The sequence below is a fragment of the Thermobia domestica genome, chromosome 4 (genome assembly GCF_964235325.1).
Source record: "Thermobia domestica chromosome 4, izTheDome1.hap1.1, whole genome shotgun sequence".
Taxonomy (NCBI): Eukaryota; Metazoa; Arthropoda; class Insecta; order Zygentoma; family Lepismatidae; genus Thermobia; species Thermobia domestica.
Genome location: NC_137457.1, coordinates 7,949,893 through 7,963,330, shown reverse-complemented (window position 1 = coordinate 7,963,330; position 13,438 = coordinate 7,949,893). Strand labels below are relative to the sequence as shown.

Genomic DNA, 13,438 nt, shown 5'->3' with positions numbered 1-13,438 from the left:
TTCTTCTTCTAACATCTTAAATATTTCTTCTCTCCTAAAGTCGGAAACATATTTTTAACATCAAAGTATCCCACTTAATGTATTACTCTGCTATTTGACCATTATTGCTTTTCCATTCCTTCTTTCCATTACTTGCCTATCACCCTATTAATTTCTTGTAAATACATTACTCTTGTACTTTCTTGTCCTTCCCTTACTGTTTCAGCTGTCTTCTGAATCTTTTTCCATGTAGATTCTAACATATTTCTGCAGTTTACCACCGGACTAAACTTCGCTACTTCCTTATGGATTTTGTGAGATCCTTTCATCGTAGGTATTATTTCCTCGACTCTTATTCACCTTTTGTACCATATCTTCTTTCAGTCTTCTATAATCTTTTCTTTATCTCTTTTCCTTTTTGCGCTACATGCTCGTGTCTCTCCTTTCTCTTCTCCTAGTTTATCTTCATGCATACTCTATCTATCACAACTATAGCGGTCCGCTGTTCCACCACTTTGTCCTTTCTCGTTCTTAACCTTCTCGTTCCTATTTCCTTTTTGTCATTAGAATTTCGTCTTTGTGTTCTTAATTTTTATTTACTATATTAATTTCTATCCGCATTGTGTCTCTATCTTTATCTTTTTCCTGAAGTACTTTTATTTCCTCTAGGATATAAAGACAAATAAAAATGAATATTCTTTTGCCTTGATGTTAAGAATGCGTTCCCGATTCTTAGTAGGAAAGCAATGTTGAAGATATTAGAAGAAGCAATGCGTAAAAAAGAAAATAGAAAATTTGGACAGTAAAAAGAAAAGAATAGAATTTGAGAGATAATGGGGAAAATGGATAATGTATATTCAGAGACAGCATTGTAAAAAGGAAGAAAGGGCTCAATGTAGGACCATGTTGAGTCCAGTACTATCAAATATAGTAAAAAGACCAGGGAGAAAGAGACAGTACAATGAAGAGGAGAAAGACTGATTATTTTTATGATTATGTTGAAGGTTATTTAGGAATATGGAAGAACTAGGGAAGGGGAATATGTAATAGGCAACTGGGAAAATTATAAGAGACATTGTGGATTAAGGGAAAGTAATTAGTCTAGAGAATTTGGTAGAGGTTAAAAAGGAAATAAATTATCAAGATAGCTAAATAATGATTTTTGTAGAAGAATAATTAATTATATCTCAATACCAGAAAGATTGTGCACAGGCAGTGTATTGCTGCAAGTGAAATAATGTAGACAAAGTTACGAAGAAAAATCTAATAAAAAGAATTAAGAAAATAATAGGAGAGCTAAACACAAGCGGGAAACGGAAAGAATGAAATTAAAGAATTTTATACGGAACCGAGGGGAAATTGATGAAATATTATAGATTATAGATTCAATACTGTATAGTATGGTATATAGATTAAGAAGAAATGTAGCAAGAGAGAGAAAAGAAGAGGAGGAGCGCAAGATCAAAAATAGTTTAGTATAGAGAGCCAATGCAAAGGAACAGGAAAAATAAAAAAAAGGAGAAACGTTGGTAGGCATAAATTAGGACAGACAGGAAGGGAGGAAGTAGAATTATTTATGTAGTAGGAAAATCAAAAAGAAAATCAATAATGGACAAACATCAAAGCGGGTTAATATTTAAAGTGGGATGTGCGGTGTAATAACATTTACATATTAATAAAAGGAATGTGGAAGAAAGAGTAAACTAGCACAAGTATAACTAAGTTTTAAAAGGGAAAACAATGCGATATATAAGGACCAGAAATTGACAAACCACATGATATGGCGGGAAGAAGCAGAGGTCATAGAAGCAGAGAACATAATTGGTGAGAAAATTCAAAAAAGACAAGAAAACCATGAAAGTTGGAGACAGGTGATGAAGTGAAATGGAAGATTTCCGATAAATAAAGAATGGAGGAAAAGTTTACTTAAAGAAGAAAAAGGAAAGAAAGAAAACAAATAAATAAGGAAGCAGAAAGTAGACTAGATAAAAAGCAAGAATGTTTTCACTGAAAGAATGAACTTTTAATTGGATAAGCGTCACGTGTACAAGTGAAAGTGGAAAAACTTATGTGTTATATTTAATAAAGGGTGGAATCTAATTAAAAATTGATTTGTAAAATATAAGAGAATAAACTCTCCTGAAGCCAGCAGGAGCTGAAGTCTGATAGAAACACAGTTAGTAAGTTGAATCTTTTACGTATTTGAGTTCTTATACATTTTTATCATATAGCCTTGCCCAGTGTTGTTATGTTTAATTTATCAGTGGTGGACGTTCCTGCATATAAATTTGGTACAAGGGTAACTTAGGAAGTGAACATCTTGGAGAGTAGGGTACTTTTGGTCAATTTTTAACAACAGTTCACAACATTGAATGACTCGTAGTTATATAAACAAAGGGAATACTAACTGATTACCAGGTATACTAATTGATTGAAGATGAACCAGGTGAAGGTACTGAGAACGTGTGTTCAAGACAAATCGTTTTCCATTATGCATTCGGTGATTATCGGTAGTGCGTCAGGCGGAAAGTAATGGAAGCTTATTCGGATACAGATATAATATGTTAGTACAAAATAAGATATTTCTCTGAATTCCAAAGATACCAAATTGTAGTTGCATATTGATTGTTTGGCAAAACATATACCCCAATTTCCAATTCCAGTAACAGAGCCTAATGAGATTAAGACATGTGAGCCTAATGGTTGAAAACATTGACGAATATTGATAGCAGTAGAAAGTGCAGTAGAACGAAACACCCATAGTTTCAGAAGAATTGTTAGGAGTGCATTAAGTTTCAATCAACAACGATACTATATGAGACCTAAACCTACAGCTTAACGTGTAATTTCGAGCAAATGAACTCTCTCCAGGAAACGAAATGATTTTATAGAACATGGCCAAAGTGGCTATGGAAATTAATCCAGCCTTCAGCAGCCAGATTTGCGACAATCAGAGCATATCAAAAGTCTGGTAATATTTTCCATCCCCCGATTACAGGAAATAAACTGAGACATGCCTGTATGTAGGTGTTCCGATTATTATATGATATTTCAACTTATTTGCAGCACGTCTTCGAAGATAGGAGATTTCCACAAAAGAAACACATTGTAATTTACCTCTGAGGGCAGTTGCTCTTTGGCACTGTCGAATGCAATTTCCAGGCATTCCGTGCATCGACAGATTACCCTTACAACGGACATTATGTATAAAGATTATGACTATTTTACGTGAATACGCTTCCTATTGTTCAAATGTACTCTCCGGCCTCTGACACCGTTCGCAGAAACGATAATGTGCCAAATCACACCGTTCAAGATGTAAAAACATGGTTTCATTAACATCGAGATGGAGTACAACTTTCCCTTTAACCTGAACAATTTCTAAACTTTTATAACTATCGATTCGACTTGTACAACTAATGGTTATCGGTATTTGCTATTACAATACACATACCTGGCTTCTCCAAGCCGCGAAGTCGACTGTTGCCATGAATTCAATATAGGTGGTTGTGAACTCTCGTAAAAATAACATATCTACGAATTACATAAGCTTGGTCCTCGGATGCATTCGAAAACAAGATTATTATTATTTTGAAATAAGTGTTGCCTATTGATATTGATGTGACAATAGCATTTACTATAAATGTGGGCCGGGCGAGGGATTAATGTCATTAAAAACATGTGGCCAATCAGAATACACAGCGAATTCTTTTCCTCCATTTTCATTGACAGAAGTTAGTGATGAAATACAAACGGAAAGATGCATTACTCTTTTGGGAATCATACATAAATTATGTACCTTCATTCTAGTTTGAATAAATGTAATTCTGCAAGCATACAGTGTTCAAGAAATATCAATCAGGTAAGATAAATTTTATAGGAGATATTTTCATTAACTTGATAACTATAAATAATTCTGAACACTAAGGTGATCAGAATGATGGTCTATTGTAGTGGATTAATAGAAGATGTACAATACTTAAATGTATTAGATTAACTTGCAAACAACCGTCCGTGTGATGAAAAGATGGAAAGTCAAACATTTAAATTAAATAAAAAAAGAGGAAAAAGGCAAAATTACGAATCTGACGTACACAAGCAACATTTTCTCATATCTAAATTGTTTGTAGTTGAAATATTCTTACACATGTAGAGAATAAAATTTAAAGAATAAATAATAGCGCGATTCTTTCTTAGAAAAAAGTCTATACTTAAGTATGCTTCCATGATGAAGTGTCACTGCCATTATATAACATGTTCCAACCCAATAGCAGAAATAACTAATGTAGTAAACATTCGATTGGGGGCCCGGTGAGCAGTAGTAGATCGATTGGCTTTTGCGTCAGAATTTCCTGGTAGTATCCTCGGTAAACGTGAACTAATGATGTACATCTTCATACCTGCGAGTTTTCTCAAGTTTTCATTTATTCTACCATAGTAACACCCAACACACTATTTAATAATTGTTTTCTGCAATTAATCACCATGCTTCTTTAGTCTAAACCGTATAAACGTGTGATATTGAGTTAAAGATTGGGTTAGATTATAGTTGAATTGCTCCAGTTTCTAAAATTTTTACGCACTGAATACTGCACCTATTGTGAAGCAATAAGGTGACACCATAACTTCTTACAAACATCGAATTCAAGTATTCTCAATTTAAGTATGGAAAATAATTGCTAAGTCCAATTAGCTTTAATACATAAATATTATCTTTATAGCAAGTAATGCAAATTGTTCAATAAGCTATGCAAAAGCTATTATTAGCTTTATTAACGAAGATATAATTATTGTAAATTTAAAATGCCATCCTTTATAATTATAAAACAACTGAAATCTTAGGACTTACTTAACATAATTATACCATTTTAAATATATATTCTATACTATTAGTTTCCTCACTTTACTTCCAGGGATAATGTGCAAAGAGAAACTAATAATTATATTAAAAATAAATAATGTTTAATAGTTTATAATGAAGTTTATTAAACATTGTTATTTATAATTATTTTAGAGTATTTCATCATTACAAATGTACCATGTCCTACGAAAACAAACTAAGCGCCACTTTCATACTTTTGAGAAAATTACGTATAAAAGTTGATGTCTAGCATTAATGTAGCCGTAATCAAAAGTTAAATTATGGTTCTTTTCTTGGAAATTTGTTGGTTTTCCTCTCTTTTCGGATATGCAAAACGTTCTAATGCTTATCAGGAACCAATCGTCGCATTTACGTGGGTTTTCAAAGTTTGGCGCTTAGTTCAGTTTTGCGTAACACGGTACAAATGTGATGTTTAAATTTGTTTTTCGTCATTAGGAATAATATCAAGATTATTATTTTATAGTTTTACAAAGTTTATTTTTTAAGAATGTTGATATCATTATACGAAAATATAATCGAACGGGAACATAATTCTATTTTTGTTAGACTTCTAAGTAAATTTCAACATGGGATATCACTAAAAATTTAATGGTTACTTATATTTGTTACACAGAAAACAAAAATATAAGGTAGTAAATGGAAGTAACTGTCTGGGTTATTTGCTGCTAATGCAAAGCAAAATTAATGCTAAAGGCACGGTGGCTCAGTTGTAGGGATCTAATCTTTTGTGTGGGGATTCCTGGTTCAATTTTCGGGCCAAGTAAGCTTGTGGTGGATAACATTGCGTCGTGACTTTTCTCCGGTACTTCTCTTTCCTCCCACACCATCATTGCACTAACTAAGTACAATTCACTTAATTATCTTCTCCCTTAGCCAAACGGAAAAAAATCGTGGGACGTTAAATTGAAATGTTTTCTCTCTCTAATCACAAGCTACTTGAAGGACCGTAAACAGAGAGTTGTTCTTTCAGGGGCGACTTCTAACCCCCAACCCGTGATCTCAGGGGTGCCTCAGGGGAGTGTGCTTGGGCCTCTGCTGTTTGTCCTGTATACGGATGATCTCTACACGCACTTATCTGCTCAACCTAGTGGCCTTCTGCTTTTTGCAGACAATTGTAAGTTATACAGAGAAATATCATGTCTCCATGACACAATTGCTCTACAGGAAGACATAAATTACCTTACAGGTTGGTGTGAAATGTGGCACTTGAAACTCAACAGTAAGAAATGTGACAGTATTACTATTACTTTGAAAAAGTCTCCTGTTCCCTTCACATACCATATCAACGATTCCCCTATCACACATTCTGCTAGTCATAACGATCTTGGTGTCATCTTTGATTCAAAACTCACCTTCTCTGACCACATCTCCTCAATACTAAAGAATTCAATGCGCATGTTGGGACTTCTTTATCGATTCACCGAACTACGCACTGTTTCTTCATTAGCAACTTTTTATAAGACTTTAATAGCGCCCAAGATCGAATACTGCTCTCCCATATGGGCCATGGCAGCACCTACACATCTCTCCAGACTTGATTCTGTTCTCAATTTCTTCATCGCTATAGTCCGTTTTCGTGTTCCTGCACTTCGAATATTATCTAAGAAGGAGCTCTTGCGACATCTTAATATTCAGACTCCTGAAATACGCAGAATTATCTCTGACCTGAAATATCTACATAAAATAGTTAATGGAAGCTTAAGATCGGAAATATTACTTCAGGAACTATCCTTACGTGTCCCTTCCCGCATCACCCGGAATAACCACCTATTCCATCTTGCCCGTCCTAGGTTGGCTGTTATACAGAGGTCTCTTTTTTAAAGAATACCAAACTGTTATAATCAAGTAACAACTGATGTAGACATTTTTTCGAGCTACCCAGTGTTTGAAAGAGCAATTAAACGAGCTTTGACGGAATAGTTTTACTCTTACACTCTTTTTTTCTATGTTGTTGTTGTTGTTGTTGTTGTTTTTCTTTTGTTAGCATGTCACTGTGTAAAATGGCAAAGTTATGCTGTATCTGGGAATTTGTTCAATAAATAAATAAATAAATTTAATCGTCAAGTTGAATCGTATTTAAATTTTACGTTACTTGTTTGAGGTCCATTATCCCCATATATATGAAGACTCCTTACCTATACCCATCATCTCGCATTCTTTGATATATTTCGTCATTCTTTTGTATCATATACGAACTAGATTTTCCTAGTTTTGGTAGTTGAACTACAATTTACAACCGTTCCCTACCTTAAATTTCATTCGCATTATAAACGTTGAATATACAATTTACACAAATTTGAATCAGAACTTCATTATTGGAAACTAAACAAAACAAGTTCTTTAAAGAATGCGTTACTGAAATGAAAATAATTATTTTAACATATATTTACGTTCTGAAATATGTAAATGTTTTAGTTAAGTCTTAATCTGAAAATTATGACATGAAGAAGATTATAAAACCATGCCTTAAAATAATTTGGAACAATTGAATCCAATTATAATTTAACTGTCGAACATAAAGAGGCTGGCATGACAGTCTAACAATTATATCCTTATAGAATGATGCTGCAAAGCATGTAATGGCTTGGTTGTATTTTGTATGTAGTCCCAGTTAAGATCATAATCTCAGAGTACTGAGTTATTTTTGTTAAGCTAAATCTTTATTTGGTTTATAAAGTCTTATGTTTACTATGAAATCCTTATCGGTGTAAATAAGATGTTTCAGAATGCTTTTCTCGGAGTATTTTAAGAAAGACTAGAATTTCAGTTTGCAGTCGAATGGATTCCTAAGCTAGATGCAATAGTGCAGTATAAATGTTGGCCTTATTTGGTTTAATTTCATTGTATAATCACCTTATTCGGCTCAAGAAAATAAAAGAGGTTTCCTAGTTTTATTTTTAAAAAGTTACGAAATTAAGTTGTAAATTACGACTATGTTTAAGCTCATATGCAATTAATAGAATACAGGAATGCGAAAAGTACAGACGATTGGAAGTTTTGCATGCTATGTGTCTCGAATGACATAGATTAGCAAAACTTGAGCCGTTCACAGAAGTTAGTACTAAGTATGATACGGAAAGCGACAAAAATGTGATTAAAAATATAACACCTTTATATATAGGCAATAACTTAGACTGAGAGCGAAACGACTTATATTATCTCTTATAACATTACAGAAGGAGTAAAGTGTTACTAAAATGATCAATAGGAACAACTATGCGTGTTCATCAGTGTGCTAGTCTTAAAGTCAATAAAAAGGTGTTGTGGTATGGACTTCCATTAATTCACCGTCACTGTTGATCTTGGTGCATGTGGGCGTATTGCGGATATATCTCTTTATAACACCCTAAACGTAATCTCTTGGGTTGAAATCGCAGGAATGTATTCTAGCCAGTTTGCTGAATATTCTCTCCTTCCAATAGCTTCGCCGCTTGCGCTGTTTGATGCGGTCGTGCAATATTATCCATAAATATGAAGTTAGCACCGATTGTACCTATGAGAAAATACACGAGTAGAAAATACACGAGTAGAATACAATACCACAGTAATGTTGGCATTGTGACTGTAGCGTTTGAAAGTTTGGAGGTCGGTATGGTCATTATGTAAAATTGTTCCACCATGAACACAAACACCGGCTATCAGTGATTAAAGTCGAGAATATTCGTAGAGACAATGCGTTTTCCTATCTGTGTCAACATGAGAGTACATCCAAAATCACCACTGAGACTTAATCGCCTCTCATTGAACAATGGAACATGACCATCACCCTCTTTGATTCCACCGTCATAGTTTTGACACTACTATTAACGTTGCCGCTGATGTGTCGGTTTCGAAGGAACACAATATAATGGCCGTCGGACAAAAAGACCACTTCCATGCATTCCAGTACCAGATAGGAGTATAAGATTAAGTGAGATGCAGTCCCTTTCGATGTGTTTGCAATTTAATAAGCTGTTTGCGAGCCGACTTATTGAAAATAATAAAACAATAACTATACGATTTAAATATTATCTGCAAGAGAAAATTATTTTTTTTAACGAGAAACCCGAATTGTGCTACGTGAAGAAAGTGTCAGTACTGAAATTTTATAAGATAATACAAAACCTTTAAGAATTTGATATAAAACATGTTTTAGGTACTGAAAGCAGTCTCAATGAGAAATTGGGTTTTCCAAACGAATTTTCCGTTTGCACCTGCTGTTTGCCTTTGGTTATTCTTCAGTGTTTTAACAAATACAATATCAACTATTCTCTATTTCGCTTTTTAGGTTCCTTTAAGGTAAACACCGAAAAATGCTGAAGAACGCCCATAATTATTTTAAGTGAAAAGTCTCAAGAGTGATTTCGATGCCTCTAAATTATTAACGTCCAAATGCTTTTCCCAATGCTGATATAAGTTTAATAATCTCAGGATCTACCTTAAACCATCTAACTAGCTCTTGTCTTTATAAGTTTGAAAACCAATGCATACACTAACATGAATATACGTTACAAGTACTTTAGTACATAATATATCATTACAATTATAAAAGTATTATCATGCTTTAACAGATTTCAGGGACCATGGTATGGCCATGTTATTTAAAAACCGGAACCCTTACTATTTTTTAACAGACTTTTTCTTCCCATCTAGTAGAAACACGCTTTTAATTATTTTAAATAAATATCTGAATACTAAATTTTTTGTCTCTAACAAATTTAAAGATATGATCATCTTATTTTAAAAATTTCAACCGTCAATCTTGTTCCTCTGCTAACCTTTCTCTATCCTTTTAGGAGAAATATTAAAATACTCTTAAATATGTGTTTGGCTATATTAAATGAAAAATGTAATTCCAAACTTTATGTCTTTAGATTTGACGAATTACGAGATATGATCGCCAACTATGGATATTGTAACCCCAAAGTTTTTCTTCCCTTTCGAGTCAAATATAAAAAAGTTTAATAACCTGTCTTAGTATTATAAATTAGAAGTCCATATAGCAAATTTAATGTCCATACATCGAATTGTGAAACATTTTCGAAAATATTTCCTTAGATCTACCTCACATACAAATCCTATGCTCTGTTCAAATGTTAAATGTATACCTTAAGTGGTCGGGTCTCAACGTACATCAGACAGTTACTCAGTTCTTTTTTATATATAGAGATTAATGTGATGTCGTTAGTAATATATATGCAATCTTTTAAAAATAAGTACCTAATTCTTAGTCAATGTAATGTTTCAAAATCTTTATTTGAATGTATATATATGGGTGAAGCATAGGAGAAAAGTAGACGACAAAATTATCATTAGTTTTAATGCTGATTTTAATGGTTTGTTTTTCCCGTACTTTTTATGTAAGCTAAAAGTATATTAGTTTTTTTAGTAATTTAAATCAAGGTTACGGTTGATTGATAATAATCTACTTATGAATAATTTAAGATATAGTTTATTTGGACGAACTGCTAGCTATTTTATGTAGATATATTAAACTTAATAGTATACTCTGTTATCTAATTTTAGGAATGAATATTGAAAATTTGATTACACGAAGACATTAGTTTCTGACAAAACTTAATATTTCATTTATTTGTTCTGAACATAAAATCGACTACCTTGTAGGTACAAGATTATAATGTAAATTTTGACTTACCGAGGAGTGTCTATATACTTAGTGTGTGAGACTGAAAATTAGATATTTTTTCATTTTTGATACCCGCAAGTATATATTTCTTCATTTCGGGTACGTAACATTTGCAGCTGAGTTCTAAATACTTCATCGAATATGCATTCATATTTTTCTAATATGAAATATTTATTTTAAAACGCAGTACAATTCAATAGTATCCATAGTATAATCTTTTGTAATACCCATATTTGTAACATATTTTAAAACTTATTTTTCTGATTTTAATCCATAATAATAATTTAAAGCTAATTCTAAAGACTTGTGGACAGGTATAACAATAACGCAATATTTTAGGTATTAGTTATTTCCGTCATGCGTGACAGTTGTTCATTTGTAAATGGAAAGCCGAATATATACCACATCATTTTAAGATAACGTTTTACAAGAAAAGTGACAGTGGGCTCAGATATTTGACGCTTTTGAAATATATTAGATCTTGGTGAAATATATTAGTTCCTGATAATTAATGATTGAAAGTAGCATACCATATTTGGTCAAAACTGATGATAATTAATGTTATGCTGTACAGGCACAATTAACTAAGAAAACGATGTTACTTAATGACGAAATGATTTATATCATCCTTATATTCGCCAACGGATCTCGGAAGGCGTTGCGAATATTATCAACAGAAGGAATCCTCGAAGATAATCAGTGTCTTGTGATTTTTACCAATATGATTATCCGGTTCAAAGAAGTAGCTTCATTCAAGGCAGACATCAATCGAAACTTCCGAAAGTGACTACAAAATAGAATAAATGCAACAGGGATAGAAAAATCATTGGTAATGTGCCCCAAAATATATTACTTTTAACCCTTGTTCGGGCAATCTATTTATGTAACGCAGACGGCAACTGGGGCCTTACGAACTCTATTAGCCTTACCAACTCAATATGTTCATAACTTTAACTTCGACTAAAGATAGAAGAATTCAGAATTTCAGAATTGTTCGAAATATTTATGGTTATTGAGAAAGACGAATAAAATATGAAGCTACTGGGCCTAGGAGGTCCGCTTGCCCGGATAAGTGTTAACTGCAAAATCTGATGTCGGCAGGAGTTTGGTAAGAAGGATTATGCGAAAATATAAGAGCTACTCCTATAATATACAAATTCTGCAATATCTGAGTAAAGTTCCGGATTTGAAGATGGAGTTCTGAAAGCGGAATGTCAACAAATAGCAACGTGACCCAATTTTTGGATGAAATATTCAAAACACTGATGTGGTATTTTTATGTCAATACAGAGCAGATAACTTATTGTTACATGATATTCCATACTTGCTAAACACAAAGGGGTGAACGAGTGGTGCGGCATATGGGATACATATGGGATTTGTTCATTTTTCAGTGTAAGAAAAATGAATTTCAACAAATACCAACAATTATTACGATATCATCTTCAGAGTGATGGCTTAGAGCTTTTTCCCAACGCTTTGCAACATGGAGGTACAGCATGTTAATGTATAAACTTTTTAAAATAATTGTATGATGTTAATTTTTTATAAAACATAATTATTGGAATATAATAATTAAATTGACATCCAGGTTCCCAGATCTGACAGCATTTTGTTTTGTTTGGGAATGATATTACTCATGTTTTATAATATTCTGGCACGTGATTTATGAAAGAATCCTCAGATATGTGGTGCTACAACTTTATAAACACCGTTTTATATTCAGTGATCATGCGACACACTGTTAAGTGATTTTTTTCAATAGCAAGTCGGGTTCATTGACACATTTTCTGAATCAATATCTTTTCTGGATAAATGTTTAGGTGATCTCATCATTATATTGTTCGTAAAATTCTAGCCAAGAATTATGTAATGGGCCTCTCCTTCTTCGAGATGGTTCTAGAACCCAATATAACATCTATGAAGATAGCCACCGTCAAGATCACCGACAATGAACACTATTCCTTGTTGCCTTAACTCTTCCTACAATGTTAAATTACGGTTACGTTTGACATTCATGCCTGTTGCTCCGCTTTAAAGACAGTTTTTCAGAATACTGTACTTTGTAAGGTAACTAAGAATGTAATGTTTTACTTAAATGTATTTGTACGAGCTAATATTAAAATATATGTTCTAAAAACGAAATCGTCGGTTGTGATCACGTTTAATTGATTATCTTATCTGTAGTATATGTTATTATAATTTTAAAATATATATCCCGTTTTATATAGAATCCTTAGTGAAAAGTAATATTAAGTATCCAGTTCTCTACCAATAAAGTATTTTACCTAGATATGTGTATAATCAGTAGTCGTTGACATACATTCCTGTTTGATCTTTATCAACGTGAACATTCAAAATGTCATACATACATTTTCATTCATAAGCGTTCCCATGTTAGCTTGCCAAAGCTCTGCGTTAGAATCGAAAATGGAAATCATAAGTATTGCGCAGTACTCATATTTTTAAAATATTGGATATTCAATAATAACTAGAACTTATATATAACCAAATTAGGTTTACATATTTTGAATATTTGATATTGACATGTTTCGTTAAGACAATGTTTATAATGAATAAAGGTAGATGTGAAGAATAATTATTAAAATACTAAGGACAACTGAATGAATCTCAAGAAAATTGTGTACAAACATATTTTCCTATTTTGCATTTTGCACAGCATCAACGCCTGCGTTTCTTATGTAATCACAACCAAGGCATTAGTCTTATGATGAATAGTATATTTATTCATTTATATTACTGTCTAGCAAGAGTAATTACCTTTTAATGTCGTCCTTTTCATGAAATGTCATTGTAAAAGTTCTACCTTCAGAGAGATTAAGGATCGGTGGTATTATACCTTCAATCGGTTAAGGGTGCTAATGAGGTAAACAATCAAGAATGAATACTTTACGACGTTAGTAGTAAGTTCAAAAGAGATGTAAACGTTA

General features: G+C 32.8%; 1 protein-coding gene across 40 annotated transcripts in view; it reads right to left on the bottom strand.

Moving 5' to 3' along the window:
* The window catches only part of LOC145683699 (uncharacterized), a 606,036-nt gene that overhangs the window by 55,651 nt on the left and 536,947 nt on the right, over positions 1-13,438 (bottom strand). The window lies entirely within an intron of this gene.